The sequence below is a fragment of the Typopeltis vanoorti genome, chromosome 25 (assembly GCF_054136105.1).
Source record: "Typopeltis vanoorti isolate ZY-2024b chromosome 25, IOZ_Tvanoo_1.0, whole genome shotgun sequence".
Taxonomy (NCBI): Eukaryota; Metazoa; Arthropoda; class Arachnida; order Uropygi; family Thelyphonidae; genus Typopeltis; species Typopeltis vanoorti.
Window position 1 is genome coordinate 29666305 of NC_143573.1, and position 27433 is coordinate 29693737.

The window sequence follows — 27433 nt, forward strand, 5'->3', positions numbered from 1 at the left end:
AGCGATGATAGCTAATGAATCAATACACAAGTTGTGTAGAAGGAATGATGTAGAGTTTGTGGACCCAATGTCTTAGTTTGATGGATAGAAAGATTTGTACAATGCTGATGAACTGCACTTAATTGCATTCAGAGTTAAATGCCTGGAAAGAGCTTTGTTCACTGAGAGTGGAAGCGCTAAGGCAGGAAAACTAACGCAATTAGGTTGGATGCAGACAAGTGTGTGTGGGCATCCATGAAGCAAATGAGTTTATGAATGAAATGAAGAATCTAGTCTCTTGGGCAACAATGTCGAATGGAGTGGTCAGTTCAGAATGTAAAGGTGGTTGGTGGCCTGCAAAGATGCTACAGTTTCTATATACTAATGCTAGAAACATTAAGAATAAGAGAAGAGTTTTTGGCATTGGTTAGTGTAACCTCACCAAAAGTTATAGGCATTAGTGAGACTTGGCTAACAGCAGATGACATAGTTAAAGGGATAGAATGTGAGTGATTTAGCATTTTTAGGGAAGATAAGACAGGATAGGGGGGTGCTGCCGATGATGAATTGAGGCCAACAGGATTAGGAGTCGGTCGGGCAGATGGAAGTTCTTTTGAGTCAATTTGGTATGAGATCAAGGCAAATAGGACAGAATATAAAATTGGATGCTGCTATAGGCCAAGGATGATGTGGAAGATATGCATCAGCAGATTAGTACAATGAATTCAAGTCATGTAATTATTATGGAAGACTTCTACTTTGGAGGCATAGATTGGAAGGAGAAAAGTCACATGGCAGGAAGGAAATGAAATTTATACACTTACTGAGAGATAATTACTTTGCAGAATGTGATGGAGAGGGACTTGGGATATGAGAGTGGATCTTGTTATAGGGTCAGAAAACCTGTCCATAATTAAGGTGACTGCATTGTCTCCAGTTTGGGAAAGTAATCATGTGGTCTTGACTTGAGAGGTAGCAAAACATATGGAAACCAGTTAAGAAAGAATGTATGTGGAACTGTAAGGCAGATGATTATGGTACACTTAGGAGGCATTTTATTAAGTGCCACTTAGTATGCACTGTGAACATCCTTTCCTTACAGATCTTCATGCCATGGTACTGAAGATCTGCAAGGAAAGGATGTTCACAGTGCATGAAGAATAGTCAAGAGATATCTGGAGGAAGCAATATCATCCTGTATACCAGTGTTTCTCAACATTTTTTGGATCATGCTCCACCTCAGTAACTCAAAGATTTTGATGCCCCCTCCCTAGCATAATAGTCAGCCAAGTTCTGAAAAAGTATAATATAAATATGTACTTTAAATAAAAAAGGAACATAGGTAAAACTGTTTTTAATTTGGCTTTCTTCAATGAATATAAATTTTATATTACACTTTGTATATTATAAAACATAAACCGAACTGAACTCGGGAAAATAAAATCCAAGTTAATGCGATCCTTGAGCTTGATGTCTGCTGCAAAGAATTTTTATTCGAGGTACTAATTTAGTCATTTTCAATCTCAATTCCCCATGGTTTGTGATTTCCAGATGATTTATTTTTTTCAGTAGCTTACAGCACTAAAATCACATTCAACTAAATATGACGACAGGAAGGGCAACAGTAATTCTTTTGCAAAACTAGTTGAATTTGGGAATTTCATTTCTGCCTCATCAGAAAGCCATGCCGCTGTTTCTTTTATGCTGAATAAAGTTCTAATAGACTCACCATTTTGCTTTTTTTAGAGTTCTTCTTGATATTGTATTTATGTTGACTGCTGTATTAGTTTTGTCAGTTTTTTTTTTTTTCTTGGAAAGTCAGGGTTGCAACATTGACAATTTATCGCCGACAATGACGAGTTTTAATTTTCTAATTGTCCCACTTTGAGAAACACTGCTGTATACCAAAGTCAGGAGGGTGAATTAGGTAGGAGTTAGATGGATGAGTAGTATCATTAAGCATGAACTACAGAAAAAGAAAATGTTGTGGAGGATATATAAGGAGAAAGACAACCAGCTAACTCATGAACAGTACAAGAATCAGGAAAGGTGACCAGCATGGTAAGGAAGACAAAATCAGATTGAGAAGAAATTAGCCTAAGAGGTTTTTCATTATGTTGCAAGTAGGAGGAAGAATAACTTTAATGAGTGCAGATGATTGAGAAGTAACAGAATCAGACGAAATTGTTGAGCTACTAAGTGACCAGTTTGTAAAGGTATGTCATCCAAGTGAAGATATTATGACAGAGGTGATAGGGACTGATGTGAAAACAGAGGTTGATGAATTAGAGGTACTTAAGATATTTCAGAATCTGAATGCAAATATAGCTATTAGGATTGGATGGGATATTGGCTTGAATTTAGAAGAATGTGCAGGGGAACTGGGTGATGCCTTCTGACTAGGCTGTTTAATTTGTCTCAGCTCTGGCAAAATCCCAACAGAGTGGAAGCAGGGCAAAATAATTCCTTTGCATGAAGGAGGATCTAAGTTTGTGGTAGCAAATTATTGACCAATCAGTATTTTAGGAGTGATGGTAAAAATACTGAAATATATTCTCACACATTCTTGAATGATAATGATGTCAGGTTCCTTTCTAATGTGATTCTGCCATTGATGCTATCTGTTCATTCCCCTAATTTTTTCTCAGAAATCTCCTGTTTGTGGTATCTCTAATCTTTGAGAGAGACCTCAAACAGGAGATCTCTGTCAAAACACTGTCTTGTATGCAGTTAGTGTTTTGACAGATTTCTCTCTTATTCCAAATAAATCTACCCAGTTGATTCAATATCATACCAGCTTTGCTTATTCTGTTCTCTGTTTCCATATTTAACATGCTGTCATCATTAAAAATCGTACAGGAAATATACATAAAAAACATACATGAAATATTTTACTTGTTTTATAGGTTCACTGTTCAGGATGTACTTGATGTTTTTATTTTTCCTGCACATTTTCATAGTCTCTCTTTTTATTGCCGATTTTCATACCAAATTTATTATATCTAATAATGCTATTAAGTCTAATAATAACAGCAAATACTTGTTCTGGCAAATTTCTGCTCAGGACTTGGACTGATTATTACCAACATAAAAATGTGCACAAATTCACATGGAGAGAAGAGGCAAGGAATAAGAAAAGTCTCATTGATTGTGTTATTGTGGGCAGTGATGTTTTCTCCCTGGTGCAGGACACCAGAGTGTACAGAGGATTTGAAATTGGAAGAGATGATCATTTAGTCTTGAGCAGGATAAAATTGAATTTCATATTGAAAAGAATAACATGTAAGAAAGTTTTAAAGCAAATAAAAGTTGAGCAGCTCACAGATGTGAACATAGAATAAAATACACAAACATTATTGAAGAAAAAATGAGAGTTTGAGAACAGGAACCAAAACCTGGAGATTCAGTGCCAAGTTCTGAAGAAAACATTGACTGATTCAGCCAGAAAGGCATGTGGTGAGGTTGTCTGCAAGGATAGAAAAATCAGAACTCTATTGTGAACACAGGAAGTTAAATAAGCAGCTAAGGAAAAGAAGAAAGCATATCAGAAGTTCTTGGCAAATAAGTCAGCTTGTGCTCTTAGAGAATACAGACAAATGTAAGAAAGCTAAACACTGTGCAAAAGTAGCTAAACGGAAGTCATGGGAAGACTTTGGCAAGAACATAGAAAATAAATATCAAGAAGGTGGCAAGATATTCTGAAGGTTGTTGAAGAAACTCAGAAATGGAGGAAAGAGTGCTGTAAAAGAAATTAAAGATGATAAAGGTGACATGAAAACTGGAGAAAAAGATATCCTTAATGTATGGAGCAAATTACTTTTGAAAAATTGCTAAATGAAACAAGCAGTGACCACACAGTAGTAAAAAAACACTCAACAGGCAAGCAATCAGGAATACAAATCCATACTTGAAGCAGAAAAGCCATCAAAAACCTGAAATGTGGAAAGGCAGCTGGAGTAGATATTCGACTAGAAATGCTCAAGTATGGAGGTATAAGTCTTCCAGTGGCTGCACTGCATAGTTCAGAAGGCACAGAGGGATGATTTCCAGATGATTGGAATAGACTCTCATAGTACCCATATACAAAAAGGGAAATAAAACAATGTGAGAATTACAGGGGTATTTCCCTACTGAGTGTTCCTGGTAAGATATTATTATTACGGGCAGCTCCAAGGGGTCCTTAGACTCATCGAGAGAGAGGCCAACATCATGTCAAGAACACTATTCAACATTCACACAGTATCTATCATACTTCACCTTGAACTCATTTACAGTCATGGTACCCACAACAGACTCTGGCAGCTTATTCCACTCATTTACCACTCTCTAAGTAAAAAACCTAGCTCTAACACCCTTGCTAACCACACTCTTACCAAGCTTCCATGGATGGCACCTAGTCCTCCCACTACCAGTCCTATTCTCAAAAATATATATTCTGAATTAATCTTATAGAAACCCTTCAGTAATTTGAATGTCTCAATCATATCGCCCCTTTTCCGCCTATCAACCAATTTCTGCAGCCCACAAATCTTCAACCTGTTCTCATAAGATTCATTCCAGATAATAGTCCTGCTATTATCTTAGCATATATGCAATATATCATATGTGCAAGTATACTTGAGAAATGGTTAAGAAGGATTGCAGAAGGGAAGCTTGGTGAAGAACAAGCTGGATTCGAGCCAAATAGAGGCTGTCAGAATCAGATTTTCACTTTACGACAAATAGTTGAAAAATTGTGGGAATATAACAGATCTGTATTTAAGTTTTGTAGACCTACAAAAGGCATATGACAAGTTGCCAAGAGAGAAGCTTTTCAAAATGTTATAGTTATATGGTGTCAATGGGACATTGTATCAAGCAATACTTAGTCTTTATTTGAGTTGCAAGTCAGCAGTTAGAATTGAAGGAGGTACAGGAAGATGGTTTAATGTTAAATCTGGTGTCAAACAAGGATTTTCACTATCTATATGGATTACATTATGAAGGAAAGTGGTATTAAACCTGATATCAAAATTGGAGATGTTAATCTCAGCTCTTTGCTTTATGCAAATGATATTATACTTCTAAATAAATCTGCTACAAGTCTGCAGGATTCCCTGACTAAATCGAATAACTGTTGTAATAGATATGGTATGAACGTCAGCAGTAACAAGACAATGAAAATGGACAGAAGCATTGAAAATATCAACTGTGTTGTGAATGGAGAACCTATAGAACAAGTAAAACATTTCAGCTACTTAGGAATGATTTTTAATGAAGATGGTAAATTAAATATGGAAATAGACAACAGAGTCAACAAAGCTGGTATGGTAGGAAGTCAACTGAATAAATTTATATGGAATAAGAGAGAAATTAGTCATAACACCAAATTAGCTATATACAAGACAATATTCAAACCAATTTAACTTATGGATCTGGGAGCTGGGTTAGAAATAAAACACTTGACCAAAGACTAGAGACTGCAAATATGAGAGTCCGAGAAAGATTAAGGGTGTGAACAGATGGTAATATCGTATTAAAAATGAGGTCATTAGGAAAGAACTTGGCATTGTTAGCAGAGCTAATCTGAGGTGGTATGGTTACTTAAACAGAATGGAGAGGAAAAATTAGTAAAAAGAAGTGTTCTCTGTCAAGTTACAGTAAATGTGTCTTAGAAGATAGAAATATAAGATCTGGTAATGTTGGAGTCTTGAGAGGTAACAGATTGATTTGGAGGAAAATTGTAGATAGGAAGTTAGTAATAATGTATGCTTTTCATGTAGTATTATCATATCCTGTACACCCCTTCAGGGTACATATTAGGAATTTGATGATGATCAATTTATGATAGCAGTTGTTCAGTTTATTTAGGAAATCCTGTAGAATTGTACTCGATTTGAGTGCAATATCATCTGCATGAAGTTAAGAGGTAACTTTTAAGACCATTTCCAATTTTGTTAGGTTTAATGCCACATGTTTTGTGTGATCCATATACTTACTTCTCTTTGTGCCCATGACTATAAGGCAGAGATCTGTTTCTTCCACTTACCTCTGTCTTGTTCTGTTGAATACTAATATACCTTATCAGCTTGATGCCATGGATAAAAGAGAGCCAAACAGAATATTCAGAAGGTTGAACAAGTATCAACAGTAGTTGAAGTGGAAGCAGCTATTACAAAACTTAAGAACAATGAAGCCCCAGGAACGGATATGATAAGATTAATTAAAAATACAGGTACAGAATATTTCAGGCCACTGTGTCATCTTAATACCAAAATCTGGATTAAAGAAACAATTCCAGATAAGTTGAATCAAGCATCGTATGTATTATCCATAAGAAAGGTGATCTAATGATCTGCTATATCTATAAAAAAAATTTTTATTATGTATTACCTGCAAAATTTTCTCCAACATTTATTCTAGAGACTTTTACCTCTATGTAGAGAATTCTATTGGTGGATCAATGTGGATTCTGTTAAAGAAGATCTACAAATGAATGACTAGATTTTCATTATATGCCAAACACTTGAAAAATGCAATGAATTTGGAATTGAAACACCATTTCTTTATAGATTTTAGAGCTACATATGATAACACAGAACTAATTTATTTAATGCAATGAAGGAACTAGAGATACCTCAGAAACTTATTGCCTTAGTTAAAGCTATAATGAGAAATACTCAGGTGTCAGATTAAAATTCAGAACATGTTGTCTGATCTAATACATATATAAAAAAAATGCGTTCAACAAGGAGATGTCTTAACTTGCTTATTGTTTAATATAGTGCTTGAAAACATTTTCAGAGATGCTGGTATTAAAACAAGGGGGAACTACCTGTAGAACAGGTAGTTGATACGGGTTGAACTACCCGTAGAACTATCTTCTATGGGTTAATACTCATTCTGGCATATGCAAATGATAGATATTATAGGAAGGACACAAAAGGCAATGAAAGAAACTTTCAGTTTAGAAAATGCAGCAAAAGAGATGCATCTGCAGAGTAACTAAGAAACAACAAAATATGTATGCCAGTAACAAGAAAAACTTGTGATGATGATCCTTCTGAAATTGAAATTGGTTCTTATAAATTTGAAACTATACATAGCTTTACATAATTGGGATCAGAAGTTATTTGTAAAAATTAGATCAGTATTGAGATTCAGAAACACATTCATTCAGCAAATGTCTCTACGGAGTCGGGAAACAGTCATGCATATAACTATGTACAAAGTGTATAATTATAAAACCTGTATTAACTTATTCCTCTGAAAACTGGATATTATCAATGGCAGATGAATGATTGTTAGATCTATTTGAAAGAAGTGTTATTATTATTATGTGACACCATGATAATAACAACAGGGTGTCCAAAGACTCATTGAGGGAGAGTGTGCCAACAGCATCGAACTATTGACCCCTTCCAACTACTAGCCCCACTCAAACTTGCTTAACTTTTTGCATGAGCCATTAGTAGCAGAGGCTCTACCAATAGACCAACCTTTGTTGGCATACTTCAAGATAGGCACCACCAACATAAGAATTGTGAAAGATGTGGAACCAGCAAAAGGATTAGAAAAGTATTATTGTTGCTTTAGTTACAAATAAAGACAATGAACAGGTGAGATTGTTCTAAATAACAGCAAAATGTTATCTTCAGGCAATGATAATTAAGAAAGGGAAGGAATAAGTATAGTATTCAACATGAAATCTTGTATGGCACACAATTTCAAATAGTGATGTGGACAAATATCAGAATGGGGAACTGGGCAATGAGACTTATTTGTGCTTATGACCCCACTAAGGATGATTGAGGAATTTTTTTCATTCATTCATTAGAGATGTAAGCTGACAAAGAAAAGTACTTCTTGTTAGAGATATAAACAGCAAAGTAGAAAATTGAATAACATCTTCGACTGTCAACAAGTCTCCATAGAGGGTGCCCCACCTAGTTTACTCCAGTCTTTTGTCCACGTGTTTCAGTTAGTTTTCTGCTGCTTTTGTGTGTTAAGTTTCATTTTGTGTCCCCCAGACTGTCTTTGTAACTGAGATGAAATATTGGAAGCATTAACACGTTCGCTGCCAACTACGAGTATACTCGTAGTGGGTAATCCTGCTTCACAAGCCAGCTACGAGTATACTCGTAGGACGCTTACCGCCGGGAACGAGATTATTGTAGTGACCTTGAAGAAGTGAAAATGCTTGGCTTGTGGGGCTAGCTTCAAAACTATGTATTCTCATAGACCGTATATGCTCTGTACAAACCAACTACGAGTATACTCGTAGGTCGTTTACCTCCGGTAACGAGATTATCGTACTGACCTTGAAGAAGTAAAACAGCTCTGCGTAGGGGAAGAGACCATGCCAAAGTAGCGTGGCAGCGAACGTGTTAAATACCATTTTAATTGTTTCCTAGTGCTGTTTCATTCCATTAAACTTTTATCATGACTATGCCCTTGGTTGGAAAGAGCTGGGTTCAAATCCCATCTAGGATGCAAAGAAAAAGATGCAGAGAAAAGTATCGGGGCTTTTCCTCAAAAGTGAGTTAGCTGGTACCATACTGATTTTTTTTTTTCCTGAAAAGCAGACAAACTGGCATAAGGACATGCAATTTGTAGACCCAGTATGCAATACAGATAGGATTAACCATCCTATCATTAGAAGCATCAGGTTTCTTAGAAGCCATGTTACTTGGCCATGATAGGCCATTGAGCCTAACAGAAAACGGATGAGAAGATGTGTACAAAAGTTTGAAAATAATCTAAGATATAAATATTCAAGGAAAATGAAAGTGAAAACCAAACCTTGGAGACTCAGTGGCAGACTGAAGAAAAGGCAAATGGTGAAACTGTTTCAAAGGATAAACAAACCAGAACTTCATGGTGGACTCAGAAAGTTCCTAGCAAGTAAGTCAAAAATTGTAATGAGAATAGAGAAAAACCAATGTGCAAATAAGCCAGACATCATGGGAAGACTTTGGTCAAGCACAGATGGTAAATCAGGAAGGTGGCAAAGTGTTCTGAATGTTATTAAGAAAAACTTAGAAATGGAGGAAAGAATACTATAAAAGGAATCAGATGATAAAGAAGACAGGAACACTAAAAATATTCTGGAGTGATGGCCTTGAAAGATAAATGAAACAAGCAATGACAGAACAGTGGTAAAAATATTCAAAAGGAATGCAATCCAGAGTATACTGTAGTCTCCCCCTTATCTGCAGAGGATATATTCCAAGACACCCCCCCCCACACACACACACACACAGATACCTGAAACCGTGGATAGTACTGAACTCTATATGTACTATGTTTTTACCTATACGTACATAACTATGATAAAGTTTAATTTATAAATTAGGCACAGTAAGAGATTAACAACTAATAATAAAATAGAACAATTATAACGATATACTGTAATAAAAGTTATCTGAGTGGAATCTTAGCAACCTCAACATATGATTTTTTTTTTTTCTTTCCTTATCAAGAACTTTTCACTTAAAGGAAGCACTTCATGGCATTTAAACTTTTGCCACATCCAAATTGCCAGCAGCACTACTCTTGTACTTTGGAGCCATTATTAAGTAAAATAAAGATTACTTGAACACAAGCACTGCAATACTGCAAAAGTTGATCTGATAACTGAGAGCTACTCAGAATGCCATGCAATTTAAAACTTATGAAATGTTGATTTCTAGAATTTTCCATTTAATATTTTCAGGTGGCTACTAAGTGACTAATGGGTAGGTAGCGTATATGGTACAGCATGGATATGCTGTACAAAGGGGCGATTTATGTCGCAGGTGGGACAGCACGAGATTTCATCACATTACTCAGAATGGCGTGCAATTTGAAACTTATAAATTGTTTATTTATGGAATTTTCCATTTAATATTTTCGAACTGGGGTTGACTGTGAATAGCTGAAATCGCAGATGAGGGGGGGGGGGGGGGACTGTGGTATATCAGTACCTGAGGAGGAAAAAACCATCAAAAACTCTGAATATGGAAAGGCAGCTAGAGTAAATGATGTTCAACTAAGACATGTTTAAATACAAAGGTATAAAAGTTATTTTATAATAGTTTTGGGTTTACATAATTCCGAAGCATGGTCAGAATGTTTAATTATAGATAATCGAGTAGAGCTCTAAGAATATTTACCTACCTTCTTCATGCCTCGTTGCACATAAAGACAAGATTGTTTTCTTCGAGATACCTCTGCCCTGCACCACCAATTCAGCTTCCTTTCCAACCAGCCATTATTTCCTTTTCTGTCATTCTCTGCTGTTCATTATCAGTATGTGCCCGTGTTTTTAATTTCAGTGGCAATACTTTTTTGCTCAGTTCCTTTATATATATGTCATCATTTGTTAAATGTTGGGGTCAAAAAACGTTTTTAATATTTTATACAAAAACCTTGAAAACTATTTCATTTAGCTTCTTTTTTTGGTAAGTTTCCATGTCTCTATCTATACCATCATATGTTGCTATTGAGGATCTTCATTTTGGCTTTATTATGATAATTGGATGATTTCCATATATTTAATTTTCTGAAAGCAGTGTTTGATTTTGCCAATCTTAGCATTATATCCTTGTCAGTTCTACCTTTGGTATCTACATCTGCTCTCAAGTATATACAATTCTTAACTTCTATTACATGTTGATTGATTTTAACTTCATACTACACAATCTTATAAAAAAGAGAAATTAAAACTGAAATGCAAGAATTATAAGAATCTCCCTATTGTGTATTTCAGGTTAGATTTATGTAAACATACATGAGAAGGACAAGTTGGCTTCAGGACAAAATGATTATCAGAATCAGATTTTCACTTTGTAACAAAGGTCTGTATTTAAGTTTTGTAGATCTGGAAAGAGGCATATGACAAAGTGCCAAGAGAAAAGTTGTTCAAAACACCATTTATATTGTGTAAATAGAACATTATATATCAAACCATGCAGTCTATATTTCAGTTGTAAGTCAACAGTCAGAATTGAAAATGGTTTGATGTGAAAGAAAGCTGTACATTATCTCCACTGTTATTATTTGTGACCTACATGAATCACAATGATAAACATAATTCCAAACGAAGGAGATCTTGCTAAATGTGAAAATTGGAGGTGAATTAGTCTATCAGGAAAATTTTCTGTAATAATAGGATTACAAGAGAAATAGAAAATAGTGTGGCATGAGCACATTGGTTTTAGAACAGGTGGCAGTACTGTACATCACATTTTTACCTTCGCTGAAAGAACATCACTGAACAAAGTATAGAATTTAGAAGCTCATTATACCTAAATTTTATACATTTTAGCAAAGCATTGACAGTACCGATACAGAATCATTATGGATAATTATTAGAAGCTATGAAATTCCTGACAGATATGCGAAAATAATAAAATGAATATATAAAACAAGATGTCGATCCTGTTCATATTGTGACTTTTTCTTGACTACTTGTATTAGAAACTATAACTTATTTTTTAGGAATGTTAGTCAAGTGAGTAATATTTATTATAATTAAACCAACAAGACATTACATAACTGTCTCATCAGTCCTTATCTCAAACCATTCTGAGTTTGCTGCGCAATAACACACCTTTTACTTAGAAACTATTACTCATTTTTTAGGAACGTTAGTCAAGTGAGTAATATTTATTATCTGACTAGTTTAACCGATTTTTGCTATCGGCATCTTCAGGGATACAATTGGTAAGCGATATGAAGGTAACAGACTAGGTTTTAACTGACAGTTCTAATTCATACAAAATTAGTACTGTGCGTGAGACAATATGCGTCTCACGGGTACATGATTTATTGGTTGAGAGACATAACGTAATTGACGTGAAAGTTCATTTCTTTAGTGTTTAGTGATCTAATTAAAGTTTTCCAAATATCAGGTATTATTAGACCTTGATTCTTATTTAGGTTTTCCTGTTGAACGGGCAACTATAGCAGCTTCCTTGAAGGTTCTGGAATGGTAGTTCTTTTCTATATAGGGCATATGACTCTTATTCCACTCAATCAGATGGTTGGTAGTGGCGAAGTGGGAAGAAAGGCCTGAAATATCTTGTCTGTTGTTTCTAACATTACCTATATAGAAGAGAACTACCATTCCAGAACCTTCAAGGAAGCTGCTATAGTCGCCTGTTCAACGGGAAACCTAAATAAGAATCAAGGTCTAATAATACCTGATATTTGGAAAACTTTAATTAGATTACTAAACACTAAAGAAATGAACTTTCACACCAATTACGTTATGTCTCTCAACCAGTAAATCATGTACCCGTGACACGCATATTGTCTCACGCACAGTACTAATTTTGTATGAATTAGAACTGTCAGTTAAAACCTAGTCTGTTACCTTCATATCGCTTACCAATTGTATCCCTGAAGATGCCAATAGCAAAAATCGGTTAAACTAGTCGGATAATAAATATTACTCACTTGACTAACGTTCCTAAAAAATGAGTTAGTTTAAGTAAAAGGTGTGTTATTGTGCAGCAAACTCAGAATGGTTTGAGATAAGGATTGATGAGACAGTTATGTAATGTCTTGTTGGTTTACTGCTAAACAGTCATTGATTGGATTATGAGAAAAGTTGTAAGAAGAGGAATTAAATGGAATTCTATATCACAGTGGTGTCCACTAATTTTTACACAAGATCTACTCCAATAAATATCTATCTGCATTTGACTGAATAACCCTTTAATAAAGTAACACTTTTTTATTCACAATAATTCAGACATCTTGGGTATTTCACACTTTAATAATCTAGATGACAGCAATGCTTTTATGATAGTATTACAAATAATAATAATAATAAAAACTGTTATTTTGAACTTCCTGGAGTCTCAAAATTTGCATGTTTTGTTCAATAGTGCAGTAAGTCTGCAATATAAAATCAGGAGAATATGAATCTCTTTTTAGCGACACAACTGGAAGATCTTGATTATGCAGATGACAGTTTTGATATAATAAAAACACATTGATATACAAGTAAAATCTGAAACACTGTATAAAATTGCTGAAAAGGATGGTCTTAAAATAAACATGATGAAAATTAATTTCTTAAATTGAATGGCAAATAGCCACAAAGAAATTACAATGTGAAGGCTGTATTATTATATGAATCAGAGAGAGATAAAAACTGACCAAAAGAAATGAAGCTATATTAAAGAACATTCAAGGCATTTGTTTGTAAAATATTTTGGTCCCAAAATGAATTATAAAAACGGAGAAAAAGAAAAAAAATCGCTAATGAAATAAAAACATGCAGTGGAAATGGACCGGACATGTACTGAGACTGGACAGCAGAAAGATTCCAACAGTACCTTGGGTGTGGACTGGAAGGAGATGGGAAAAGCCTAAACTAATTGAGTGGAGAATGAAAGAAAAGGAAAGAAGAAATGGTTGGTTGTGAGAGCTGGAGACAAATAATTAGAATGGAAAACATTATCATGTTTTCCGTTAATGCTTATGCTGATTATGCCTTCCTCATGGTTTTGAAGTTTTTCCACTAGCCTAGACTCTTCACTGTTTGCCCTTGTTCCCTGATGAAAATAGTGAGGGAGGGGTAGAGTGGACCTTGTTTAGCTGTGTTGATGTCCCAGGTAGCATGACATTCAATTGTATCATCATTTTTGTGTAGTTTGTCAGTGGAGAATACAATTTGGTCCAAATTGCCTACCTGTCCTCATTTATTCACTATCAGTATGGATACGTAGTAACTGGGTGGGATTGCACATTGGGTGAGAATCGATTGATTATCTGCATTTCTTATGTGGAGGTCCTCTCCAGCTATTAAGTTTTTTTTAATATGTTTATTATAACAGGTGAGAAACACTGCTGGTATCCTGTTCCATAGATGATGATAATAATATCAGGATTGAAAGAAGATAACTATTGATTGTTCATAGCTGGAATATAAACTTGTAGTGATTGGTGGAGTACATCATGTACTGTTCTCTGAAGGTGGTGAAGAGATGTGGACCATTGTGATGTTAAATGACCTTGCTATAAACCTTGCCATTATTATTCTTTCATTTTCTGGCATTGTATCCTATAATGCATCTCTGCCTCTTTTACTGAGAATACAATTCATGTTTTGTATTATTTCCAGACCAGATGATTTTTCCACCTTTCATTCTCCTTGATTGTCCAGTGTATCTCTGCTAATCCAAGGATGTTGCATCTGTATCATCAAATCTCCTTGCAAAGCAAGATAAGGTTTTCAAGAACCCATAAAGCAGACATTCCTACTGATGACATATCTCTCTTGCTAGTTTTTCTCTTGTTGCACTTCTTTTGGTAGTTGACTAATTGATCCAACCCCAGTCGCTCAGTTTGGTGTGCAGACCTTGTTATTCAGGTGCCATCCAAAGCTAGCATGTTCTTTTCCTTTGTACTCTCATATTGCACCAGATTCTTGTTTCATTTTACAATCAGCACATCAACACTCATTTGACTAACCTTAAAATGGGAAACATACTCGAAATACTTGAGTTTTTCGTCTTGTCTCTAATGGTGCATATTTGTGATTAAGTGTTATGGATTTTAATTGGAACGAAGAAGAGTATTATGTTAAAAGCTGGTTAAAGCTTCATTAAAATAGGTTCATATAGTCACAAGCATTGAGTAGGTTCATGCTTAGAAAATCAAATAAGATTATGGAAATATTGAATAAACTATTTTTGATTTCTTTCCACACATTATAAATATTTATCCTTATTGTGTTGCACTTCTTTTTTTTCTACAAGAGTGACAGAATATATGCTGGAACAATGACTCATATAATTACTACATTAATTGTATATGTAAGGTTTTTACCCTAAAGTCTAGTTTTAGAAATTATGTATTGATTGTTACTTATGTTGGTATTTTTAATTTCATAGTAGCTGCTGCTAATTGATGTAAATTTATGCATTGCACTTTATATCCATATGACTTCAGGTATTGCTCATTCTAAACACTTACATATCTGTTCTTTTAATGTTAATAATAGAATCCATATTCTGAATCAATTGGTTTCATGGTTTAGATGTTTGCAAACAGTGATTTGATATCGGAGCTTGCTGATCAATCGTTAACTTAATTTCTCACTTATGAACTTGATGCCATGAAGGTTTTGATATGGAAGACAGTGGTACTTATCTACTGAGTTAATGCATAATACTTGTACTAAGAATTTATTTTGTAAGTAGGCTGTTGTTTGACTATAGGCTATGCTCATTTTTATTGATTTTAGATTATCCATATATACAGGATGGGGTGGGTAATTTCTGGCTGTCAGAAATGATTATCAGCTGAATATACCAAGTGGGATGATCAAACAAATGAAATTTTAAATCCCTGAATACAAAACTAATTAACTACTATATAAGTAAATATAAACAAAAATGGTTAGAACATCTAAATCAAATGGGCAACAGCAAACTGCCAAAAATGCTATACAGATGTAAAATAAATGGGAAAAGAAGAATTGAAAGACCAAGAAAGTGATTGGCTAAAATCTGATAGGAAGTAGTAGTTTTTTTTTTCTTTTTTTTTCACTGTTTGTTGTGAGATTCTGTAGGTTATGTAGATAATGTGTTTTCTCAGAATGACCATTTCTTTCTATTGTAACTGGGTATAACATTTTAATTTATCTACTCTTAAGTGTTTTTTTGAGGTCTGTTAATGCCTTTCCTGATGTATTGTTTTTTAGTAGCGTAGCTAGCATTTTCAGAATTTTTCTGTTTTTGTCTGTCATGAAGTTTATTCAGAATACTTCTCAATTATGTTATAGTTGAGCCCACATCTAACTGTTCTTGCTGGTTTACTTAGGGAAGTTACTTATTTTATTTTTTCATGTTGTAAATAGATCTGTGTTTTTTAGAGGAAGTTCCTAATCTAGTATTGAATATTTTGGGTGATGTTTGTTAATTATTATTTATATGCTCCATTCTGAGAATGGATGAAAGAAATGAATCACTACAACATAAAAGTTAAATTGTTAAAGAAGGTAATCTTTTTCACAGTTTAGCCATATTTACCTCTGGAGTCATAGCAGTCCCAAATAACTTTTATAATCATTCATTCTGACAATCTCCAAGAATTTAGCCAGCTTTGGAGATGGGTGAGAGTTCTTTACAGCTTACTAGTGTCATCTGTTATGCATGATATATATAAAGAAAAAAAAATCACAACAAATACTACAAAAAAAAAATAAAAGCATTCCTACTTAAACCAAGTCTAGTATAGAAAGTGAGACATAATTACTTAAGGATCAAAGTTAGATAACTGGGAGACTTCCACTGTAGCTTGTAAGTAGTACAGAGAACCAGCCAAAGCTTCTGATGTAGATGTTCAGTCCTTGTTTTCTTGTGCTGCATCCTGTTAACAAGTAACTGAACAAATTAAAGTGAGATGACAACTTCTTGTGTTCTTATTGGCTTAATAACACACACACACACCACTATGATGATGTAACATTATACTACTGTTTAATTACATGGTTAAAAAGAGATTCCTGCTGTGTACATCAGACAACTAGCAAATTAGATAAAACAGCAAACTAGCAGTATACAAGATCGTGTTCAGGCCAGTTTTAAGTTATTGATCTGAGAGTTGGGTTAGAAATAAAGCACTTGATCAAAGACTGAGCCCATAAATATGAGGGTTCTGAGAAAAATTAGAGGAGTGAACTGATGGCATAAATGGCAGAATCACATTTAAAAATGAAGATATTAGAAAAGAACTTGACGTTACTAGCATTTAAGGATGTATCAGCAGAGCTAATCTGAGGTGGTATGGCCATTTACATACAATGGGTGAGAGAAGGTTAGCAAAATAGGTGTTTGATGTCAAGATGGCAGCAAAGAGACCTAGAGGAAGGTTTGAAGGCCTTGGTGGATTGATTTAGTCAGAAGTGCCTTAGAAGCATGAAATGTTAGATATGACAATATTGGAATTCTCACAAGTAATAGACTGATCATCATCATCAAATTCCTGACATGTACCGTCAAGGGTTGTACAGGATATGATAGTACTACATGAAAAATTTACATCGTTACTAACTTCCTATTTACAATTTTCCTCCAAATCAGTCTGTTACTTGTCAAGACTACAATATTATCATTATCAGATCTTATATTTCTATCGTCTAAGGCACATTGTAACATATCAATCCACCTATATCTTGGTCTTCCTCTGGGTTGTTTTCCTGGCAGAAAACACTTGTTCTGCTAAATCTTTCCATGCCCATTCTGTTTAAGTGACCATACCATCTGAGATTAGCTCTGTTAACTCATTCCTGGATGCCGACAATGTTAAGTTCTTTCCTAATATCCTCGTTTTTAATATGATATTGCCATTGATGCCATCTGTTCAGGCCTCTAATCTTTCTCAGGACTCTCATATCTGCGGTCTCTAGTCTTTGGTCAAGTGTTTTACTTCTGACCCAGTTCTCAGATCCATAAGTTAAAACTGGTTTCAACACTGTCTTGTATGCAGCTAATTTAGTGTTCAGATTAATTTCTCTCTTATTCCGTATGAATTTATTCAATTGACTTCCTACCATACCAGCTTTGTTGATTCTGTTGTCTATTTCCATATTTAATTTACCATCTTCACTAAAATTCGTGCCTAAGTAGCTGAAATGTTTTACTTTTTCCACAGGTTCCCCGTTCACAACACAGTTGATATTTTCAACATTTCTACCTCTATTTTCATTGTCTTTGTCTTTTTAATGCTGACCTTCATACCATATCTATTACAAGTTTTTCAATTTAGTCAGAGAATGTTGCGGATTTATTGGTAAGTCATCGGCCGCATAAAGCAAAGAGCTGACATTAACATCTCCAATTCTGATATTATGTTTAATATCACTTTCCTTCATAATGTGATCCATATAGATAATGAATAACACAGGGGATAATGTACATCCTTGTCTCACACCAGATTTAATATGAAACCATCTTCCTGTACATCCTTCAATTCTAACTGCCAACTTACAACTCAAATACACACTAAGTGTTGCTTGATTATAATGCCCCATTGACACCATATAACTGCAGCGTATTGAATAGCTTCTCTCTTGGCACCTTGTCATATGCCTTTTCCAAATCGACAAAACTTAAATACAGATCTTTGTTATATTCCCATACTTTCTCGACTATTTGTCATAAAGTGAAGATCTGATCCTGACAGCTTCTATTTGGCCTGAATCCAGCTTGTTCTTCACCAAGCTTTTCTTCCACAATTCTTCTCAACTGTTTCTCAAGTATACTTGCATAGATCTTGCCAGGAACACTTAGTAGAGAAATACCTCTGTAATTCTCACATTCAGTTTTATTTCCCTTTTTATATATGGGTACTATGAGAGCTCTACTCCAATCATCGGGAATTTGTCCCTCTGTCCAGGCTTTCTGAACTATGCAGTGCAGCCACTGTAAGACTTTTATACCACCATACTTCAGCATTTCTGGTCGAATATCATCTACTCCTGCTGCCTTTCCACATTTCAAGCCTTTGATGGCTTTTTCTACTTCATGTATGGATATGTATTCCTGACTGCATGCCTGGTCAGTGTTTTTTATCACTGTGCTGTCATCACTGCTTGTTTCGTTTAGCAGTTTTTCAAAGTAATTACTCCATACTTCAAGGATATCTTTTTCTCCTGTTTTCATGTCACATTTATCATCTCTAACTACTTTTACAGCACTTTTTCCTCCATTTCTAAGCTTCTTCAACAACCTCCAGAATATCTTACCACCTTCTTGATATTTATTTTCTATGTTCTTGCCAAAGTCCTCCCATGACTTTTGTTTAGCTAGTTTTACACAGTGTTTCGCTTTCTTACATTTGTCTCTGTATTCTCTAAGAGCACAAGCTGACTTATTTGCCAGGAACTTTTGATATGCTTTCTTCTTTTCTTTCACTGCCTCTTTAACTTCCTGTGTCCACCATGGAGTTTTGATTTTTCTATCCTTGTAGACAACTTCACCACATGCCTCTCTGGCTGAATCAATCAGGATTTTCTTCAAGGCTTGCCACTGAATCTCCAAGGTTTGGTTCCTGTTCTCAAACTCTTTCTTTTTTTCATCAATAATCTTTGTGTATTTTAGTCTACAGTTCACATCTGAGAGCTGCTCAACTTTTATTCACTTTAAAACTTTCTTTCATGTTATTCTTTTCAATAAGAAATTCAATTTTATCCTGCTTAAGACTAAATACTGATCGCTTCCAATTTCAGATCATCTGTACACTCTGGTGTCCTGCACCAGGGAGAAAACTTCACTATCAACAATAACATAGTCAATGAGAGTTTTCTTATTCCTTGCCTCTTCTCTCCATGTGAATTTGTGTGCATTTTTATGTTGGAACATGGTGTTAGTAATAAGCAGTCCATGTCCTGAGCAGAGATCCAACAGGTATTTGCCATTATTATTGGCTTTGCTCTTTTCTCCAAATTTCCCCAAAATATTTTTGTATGTCTGACAGTCATTTTCTACTCTGCTATTTAGATCCCCAACAAGGACCAACTTTTCCTTTTTCATTGTGTCAGTTGCTTTTTCTGAAGCATCAAAAAATTTCTCTACTTCTACCTTAGTAGAACCTTCTGTGGGACCAGAGGCATAAATAAGTCTCATTGTCCAGTTCCCCATTCTCATATTTGCCCACATTACTCTACTTGAGACTGCTTGCCATTTAAGAAGATTAGCCTGGTATTTTGTGTTGAATACTATGACTACTCCTTTTCCTTGATTGTCATTTTCTGAGTATAACATTTTGTATTTATTGCTCAGAAAGATCTCACCAGTTTTTCTTTTTTGTTTGTCAACCCTATTATGTCGATCTGGTATACTTATCTAATTCTTTAGCTAGCTGCATTTCTTTGCCATTCAGACTTCTTATGTTGATAGTACCGATCTTTAACTCTGATGTTCAGTTGGGGTGTGCTTTCAGATTTGTTCCAGTAGCTGACTTTTTGCTGTTCGCCCTATTTCCCTTGCGAAAACAACAGGGGGCCCCTTGTTTAACCAGGCGACGCCCCAGCTGGTATGAAATTTTGTCATGTTGTACCATCATTTTCTATATTGGTTGAAGCCAGTAAGAATACAATTTGGTCGGCTAAATCCCAAATTGCCAGTCCATCCTCATTTGTTCAGTATCCAGGTAGATACCCAACAGGGTCACCACGAGAAGGTGAGGATTGGAAATTAGGTCAGAAGCCCTGGTAAGTTCTCTGCATTCCTTTAAAGCAGTGCTTCCCAAACTTCTGGATGTCAGGGCCCCCTTTGCAAAAATTAAAATATTTCACGGCCCCCCTCGGAAAAAAATCGTAATAGAGAGATATATTATTATAATATTTAATGTATTTATATTCAATACAAAACAGCGAATATTGCAAAAATCAAATGCATATTTGATTTTTGCAATATTTTTTGCCTCTTACCGTTTGGTTCTGAAGACGATGCGGGTGTTCTGGTAAAATATGAAATACTGTCTTTTTTTTTTTTTTTAGTCTGTTTCTGATTGTTCTTGGGATTTTTTTAAAAATTTTTTATCAGCCACTTATCCATCTCAGGGTTAAATTTTTTAACGTAAAATAGATCAAATAATATCATCACTTACCGATGCTGGCACACCACAATCGATAACATGAAATTAGTGAATATTACCTGAATAAGGGAATCCCCGGACTAGGAACATTTTTTTTCTTTTGTGACTTTTCTCCCTTTACGGTAATTGAGCCTAACGCGAAACAGACAGCAAAGGCAGGTTATTAAAACGTGCATATGATTGGTGCAGTATTAACAAAAGATCGCGCAACCGAAATATAAAAGCATAGCTAACAATTAAGTTGAAATGCTAACTCTCTTCAACCAAATTCCATATGTGAAACTGCCATAACATATATATATATATATATATATATATATATATATATATATATATATATATATATTACTTAGTTTTAACACTTTTACGAATTTTAACAAGTTCGGTTGAATTTTATTGCTGCCTTGGGAAATCGAACTCACAAACATCTAATTAATAACAGTAGTTTTTAGTTAGATACTGTGTTTGCCCATGTAACATATGGTTTTGTTTTATGAGGGGACATGTGATTCATTAATTAGTGTGTTTTTATCCCAGTTGTCTCTAATTGCACTATTTGTTGAGAAATATATTACACAGACTCCTCATACCTTATTCACTGGCATAATAAAAGTACTTGTTTTGATTGCCTCTGCAGTATAGTGGCTGTTAGAGAGGGGTGTTGTTTACCACTTCAGGCGAGTTACTATCTCCCCACGTGAACTTGTTTAAGCCTTTTTTTCATGTGTGAAGTATATGCGAAATTTTTATTGGTAACAGAAAACTAGCTCGGATGACAGTGATAATATAAAACGAGTTTTGATATGTATATAAAGTCAATATCAACAGTCCCTGATTACGAACGCGTGATGAAAGGGACAGGAAGATTTGGAGCTTCCCTTGCGAGCATTCGAAGTAAATACAATTAACCACTGCTTTGAAATGAAACATATAAATAAGCAATATTTACTAATATTCATTAAGCGCCGAAATACGCAGGAAGCAAAGTTTGTGAAACAACACCAATGTGTGAATTTTTCCATTAAAATATAAAAAATAACAAAAAAAGAAATAATAAAAGTTAAATACGTTTCTTTTAAAATAAAAAAAAATCTACTTAGTCTTAAAACATTTTAAATATGTTTTCATTATTTCACGGCCCCCTCAACAAAACTTACGCCCCCCAAGGGGGCCGCGGCCCACAGTTTGGGAAGCCCTGCTTTAAAGGCTATGTGGAGGTCTCCTCTCATTTATACAGCTTTGATCCTTAAGCACCCCGTAATAGACTGATTTGGAGGAAAATTGTTGATAGGAAATCAATAATAATATACACTTATGTAGTGCTATCATAGTAACCTGAACACCCCTTGGTGGTACATATCAGGAAATTGATGACCTATGGCAAAATGAAAAGACAGATACTAGAACCTTAAACTGAACAGAATTGGACATGGATGCAGGGAAATGCATAAATAACATGCTAATATAATTGATGTTACTGAGATGGAGCTGCTATAGCTTTTGTATTAACAGTACTATTTGGTTGGAAAGACCTGGGGTTCAAATCCCATCCAGGATACAAATTTTTATAAGGAATTTTCAAGAGAAGTGAGTTAATGCCAATCTCAGAAAATTATAGTTTTTTTGTTCATCCCACAAAACAGGCAAACCAGCTAGAATATATGCACTTAACAGACATAATAAACTGTCCTCAGCCTACTTACTTTGGCTCCAGGTCCAAATATCTCAACCCAACTGAAGACAAACAAATGAGAATTCTAAATAAGATTTTTTTTTTCATTTATTAATTATTAGGAAAAGGAAGTTGTAACTCTAGTATAAACAGAGATTTTTTGGAATGGCAGGTAATTTCACAGGTACATTTCAAAATGGGGAATTGGAAAATGTGACTATGTCTATTGTCCAACTGAATGAATTACTGACCAAAGAATTCCTCTACTTCTTTACATTAGTAAAGAAACAACAGAATTCTTTGTCAACTGTCACTATAATAAAGACAAACTGGTTCTTGTTGGTGACTTAAAGAGCTGCAGAATGTGAAGTGAATTGCAAATCTATAGAAATGTTCTGTAGAATTTTGAATAAAAAGTAGGCAAAAGATGTGTATAAACTTCAGGTGCAAGAAATAAATCTTGTTGATTACATATTGTTCATAGTGATATCTTCAGAATGGTGCAAGATAGAAGAATGCAAGGGACTAGAAATCTGATTAATTTTCAGTAAGCTAAAATGATTCCTAGTGAAAAGAACTGTACGAAACTTAAAGAATCCAAGTAGAGCATTCAGATGTGAACCGTGATTCAAATTTACAAATATTGTTGAAGTGAAAGAATATGATAACAAGAACCAAACCTAATGGCAAAATGTGAAGTAATCATTGAATGATTCAACCAGGAAGTATGCCGTCATTTTCATCTTCTTATCTGCAAGGTTAGCAATCAGAACTTCATAGTGGACTTATGGAGGATAAATCATTTTGAAAGTTCTGCAAAGAAAAAGGGACAAAAATGTAAGGATAAGTTGTTTATAAAATGTTTGTCATGAGAAGAGATGGGAATATAAAAGATAAATATCAAGAAAGTGAATAGAGAATTTTTCCTCTTGACATCATGAATCTCTTCAACTGGTTATTTGCTGGCCTGGTTGGCTGAGTGGTTAGCATACCTGCTCTCTCACCAGTAGGCTGCGGATTCAAATCTTGTCATGGACATGGATGTTTGTGATTATCTTTAGGTGGGAGATGAATGTCATTGCCTAGGGTGAGACCACTTCAAAAGTGGCTTGGAAAAGTCCATATTTGTTCTCTAGAACAAGGTTTTCCAGACTATGTAAAAAATAAATGAAAAATACAAAAAAAAAAAAAAAAAAAAAAAAATACATTGCCTAGCCTGCCCACAGTACAAAACGTACTGTAGGTTTACAAACTAACCTTCCGTGGGTGGGATCAACATTAAAAAAAAACTATTAGCAGCAAAATATTCTGGTTAATTAAATTTAGAATGGAGGAAAAAGTACTACATAACTAATAATCAGATAATAAAAGGGTTATAAAAGCTACAAGTAAGACTATTCTGAATGTCTGAAGTAGCTTTATGAGTGGTCCTGCTAATGAAAGGTTATTATAAACCTATAGTACATTTCATTCTGTGGGTGGGATAAGATTTTTTTGCCATTTTTATCGATTTTATTTATTTTTTATAATTTACATAGTCTGGAAACCCTGCTCTAGAGACGGAACATGGAACTTTTTCAAGCCACTTCAGGCCTCCAGTAAGTGGAGAGGTGGTCTCACACTGGGCGACAAAATTCATATCCTGTCTAAAAACAATTACAAACATTCATGCCCATGGTGGGATTTGAACCCACAACCTGTTGGTTGGAGAGCAGGTAAGCTAACCATTTGGCCACTTGGAAAAATGTACAATTTTTTCAAAGTTGCTACAAAACATTTTTAAGTAAAATTAGGGGAGATATTATTGAATAGAGAAGTGAAGTAACACAGATGTGTTCCCACCTGACATCATTAATTTCTTCAGCTAGCTATATGCACTTGATACTGCTATTTTCAAACTATCTGGCTAAGATACATTGTATGCTCCATTTGACTACATTGCTCGGACACATTACTCTTTCCTCCTCCATTTCAACAGTCAGCTACCCAGAATCCAGTTCACTGTAGAAAAAGAAAACAACAGTAGCCTGCATTTTCTGGACACAGGTTTATTAATCACAGGTCTTCCTAAATGGCACTTGCTTTCTCAGTTTACAGAACCTGTCCACGTGGGGAAATACATGTTTTCCATTATCTCTTCTTCTTAACAATATGGTATTGTTAAAAATCCTTATGAACAGATCCTCCAACGAGACTTCTCTCACAGCTGAACTCTCCTTTATTTACGATACCTTCCTGTCTAACTATGCCTAAAGGATTTCAAAAAAAAAAGCTATTCTATCTCTCTCAACATGCACAGATTATAGTAATGCTATTACTATTCTCTATCTAGGGCATATCAGAAAAAATAAACTTGAAAGAAATATAATCTCTACACTACTTTTAAACCTCACTTGAAACTAGTAACCATTATCTGCTCTCCTAAAGATCTCCCTCTCCTATCTGTTCCAGGTGTTTATAAGGTTCCCTTTCTTGCAACTTGTCATATCATGGACAAACTGAGAGATATGCCAACATCTACCATGGAGAACACAAGAAATACATGTGCTGTCATAATCTATTTCAGTCAGGTCTAACTGACCATGCCTTGGATACCCAGCACAGACTCCAATGAAAGAAAACTATTATACTTCTGTAGCAGGTACAAACTTAAGACTTCTTAACAGATTTAAAAAACCAACCTAATCTACATTAGGTTGCAAGTACAACTTGGAGGATAATACATAAACTGGAGGATACAGAATTGGATTATAAACTCAGCTTGGATAGAGTGGCTGAGTGATCATAAAAGTGGTGTATGGGGATGTAAGTTTGTAAGATTTAAGGTGACCGGTAGTGCACCCTAGGGATCACTCCTTAGTCCATTATTATTTAGTCTTTACATTAATACATTAGGAAGCATTTGACAGGTGGCATATGGCTATTTCTTGATAATGCAAATATGTGCAGGGTAAGCAGGAATGTGACTCAGCATGCAGTTCTTGCAGGATAATTTAAATAAGCTGAAATTGTGGGCATGTGTAAATGATTGTTGGTTCAATGTTATAGTAAATGTAATTTGCACTTTAGTGTTTGGTATATTATGTTGGTGGCATTATGACAGAAGAAACTGATCAGACTAGGAATATTGGAGTTGTAATGAATAGGAAGTTGACATTCGGGGGGAGGGGTATATGGCAAAGATTGCAAGTATACAACTAAGAGGATAATTGAGATTCTGAAATGAACATTGACATGTAAAGAAAAGGAAGTAGTTTGCCTCTTTACAAGGCCTAGAATCAACATCACTTGGAAACTGTTGTGCTCAGATCTGGTCTCTTGGCTTCTGAGTATACAGATGCAAAATAGTGTTAAAAGAAACATCCTTTTATAATTGTGCCTACTTATCTGGAACTCTGTCACTTCACATTTATTAGTATAAAACTTTTCCTTGTCCTGCCTGATGGTTCTTCTAATTTCTCTATGTAATCTCTTATTCTTCGCTCCCTGTGTCTGTTTGTTTTTCCAAATGCATTCTATTGATTAAATCCCACATTAAATCTGATATTTATGGGTCTCTTGGTCTTCTTATTGGGTGAAGATATTTCTTGGCTGCATTGTAACTCTGATGCCTTCCCAAAGCATTTCTTGTGAGTTCTCACTAGGCTCCAAAAAATCAACCAACCAAGTTGATGTTTCTTATGTGAACCGACCAGGAATTACTCTGACATCCAGTTTAGTGGGATGTGCCTGACTTAGAAGGTTTCAGAGTCTAGCGTTACTTTGACTCTTACTAGCTAATGGTCTGTACCACAATCTGCTCCAGGACAAGTTTGCACATCAGAGATGTCTGTCTTCCACCATTGGAGAGCCAAGATGTAATCAGTTGGTGCCTTGACCTATCAATGCTAGGTGTCCAAGTATAGGTACGTCGTGGATGCTTCCAGAAGTAGGTATTGGTAATAACTAGTCTGTTAGCATGGGAAAATTCCAACAGTCTTTTTTCACCACAGGTGTTACATTCACCCAGACCAGACATGCCACATTCAGGCCTAACTCTCATACTCTTTCCCACTTTTGCATTAAAGTCCCCTAAGATGTAAAGTACATCTCTCCTTGGTAGGAGTCCAAAACAACCTAAATTTCCATAGAATTGCTGACTCTTCATCAGGCCTATTTGTGTGGGCACATAAACTACCATGATTGACACATTGGTAGTGTGAGCCTTAAGTCTAATACAAGGTATCCTGTCATTAACAGAATTATAATCATGAAGGGTTCTTGCCTACTAGGCGAGGTAGATTCCACTGCATAAGATGAAATGAAATAGCAAAATAGGATCAGTATCATGGCTACACCGTGATGCTTTGAGTCACTTCCTGAATAAACAAGTAACTTACCATCCTGTCTTTTGAAGTAACCTTCTCCATTCTATCTGGTCTCTGCAATTCTCACGACATCAATTTTATACCTCTCTATCTCTTTACAAACAATATCAAGAGTACCCATCTGTAGACCCCAAACATTGCCTGTGTAAAATTCCCCTCTGTGATTAATCCTATACCTTCTGTATTCCTCATTCACTAGATCACTGACTTTTGTTGGAGGCTAATACACTTCTTGAACAGGACCCTCTGCCTAAACCATGAATGCGGCTTAGGCAGAGGGTCTGATGACCGATCAAAAGTCTCTCTTGATAGGTCATTGGAGGTACAGTCATATTAGCATTTTGGAGTGAAGTCACTGCAAGAAAAAAAAAAAAAAAGGATAGGGTTGTAGAGGCCATTTCCACATATCTGGGAAGTTTTGTTCCCTAATTCATCCTATATTGGCCAGGTGGGTTGGGACTTCTATCTACCAAGGTGAGGCAGATTCCCACTGCATAGGACGAAATGAAATAGCAAAGTAGGAAAGATTCACCCCTAGCTCTCGAATACTAATAGCATTGGGAGGAGGAGGGAGCAAGAAGAAATGAAGGGAAGGGGATCAGTCTACAGATGTATATTATATGAAGTAAGGCATAGTCCAGCATCAGGCACCTTGGGTTTGCCACTCTCATACTCACTAAAGTGAGCCCCTTAAGGTATAATTAACCTTAGTCAATTAAATATTTAACTGTGCTTAAGGTAACTATTAAATGAATAGCACTTAATTATTCATTCATCAACAAATTAAATCAACTGCTGAAGAATTTTTGTGGGTTTTATGTATGCAGATATTGGAAGA

The 27433-nt window shown here is 35.2% G+C and overlaps 1 protein-coding gene across 2 annotated transcripts in view; it reads left to right on the forward strand.

Annotated features, from left to right (window-relative positions):
• LOC150092628 (YTH domain-containing family protein 2-like) overlaps positions 1 to 27433 on the forward strand; it is a 145467-nt gene that overhangs the window by 55396 nt on the left and 62638 nt on the right. The window lies entirely within an intron of this gene.